The sequence below is a fragment of the Alligator sinensis genome, unplaced genomic scaffold, assembly GCF_000455745.1.
Source record: "Alligator sinensis unplaced genomic scaffold, ASM45574v1 scaffold418_2, whole genome shotgun sequence".
NCBI classification, from domain to species: Eukaryota; Metazoa; Chordata; order Crocodylia; family Alligatoridae; genus Alligator; species Alligator sinensis.
Window position 1 is genome coordinate 46,058 of NW_005842682.1, and position 440 is coordinate 46,497.

Here is a 440-nt window from a genome sequence, read left to right on the forward strand (position 1 = left end):
GGTTGCTGGCAGCAGCTACTCAGAGCCAGGGCTGGCTGTGGCATGCCAAGCAAAATCACCCTGCGTGTCATGCTTGGCATGTGTTGTTGACCCCAGCTCTACAATGTGCCAAATGGCTGAAAGACCAAGGGTACATAAAAACATTTGATGAAGTTAGATTGCATTAAAAATGGCCACCTGATCCATCTTAGTTGACCCAGATGTGGACCTTACACTTATACCCACAGATAGGTCAATATAAATGTAAACTATACAAAAGTTCAGGACAGTTAGATTGGTCTAAAAATGGCCAACCTGACCCAAGTTAAGTGTACCTTCAAGGTAATGTAACTTAAATTGGGTCCAGCGAGACTGATCTAACCGAACTTCTGTACAGTTCCCAGCACAGCCCTGGAGCTGGCCCCAGCCCCAGGGGATGCACTTTCCCTCCTGCCTCCGCC

General features: G+C 47.7%; 1 protein-coding gene across 1 annotated transcript in view; it reads right to left on the reverse strand.

Moving 5' to 3' along the window:
• Nucleotides 1-440, reverse strand: part of HSD17B4 (hydroxysteroid 17-beta dehydrogenase 4) — a 124,676-nt gene that overhangs the window by 27,738 nt on the left and 96,498 nt on the right. The gene's annotated exons all lie outside the window — the stretch shown is intronic.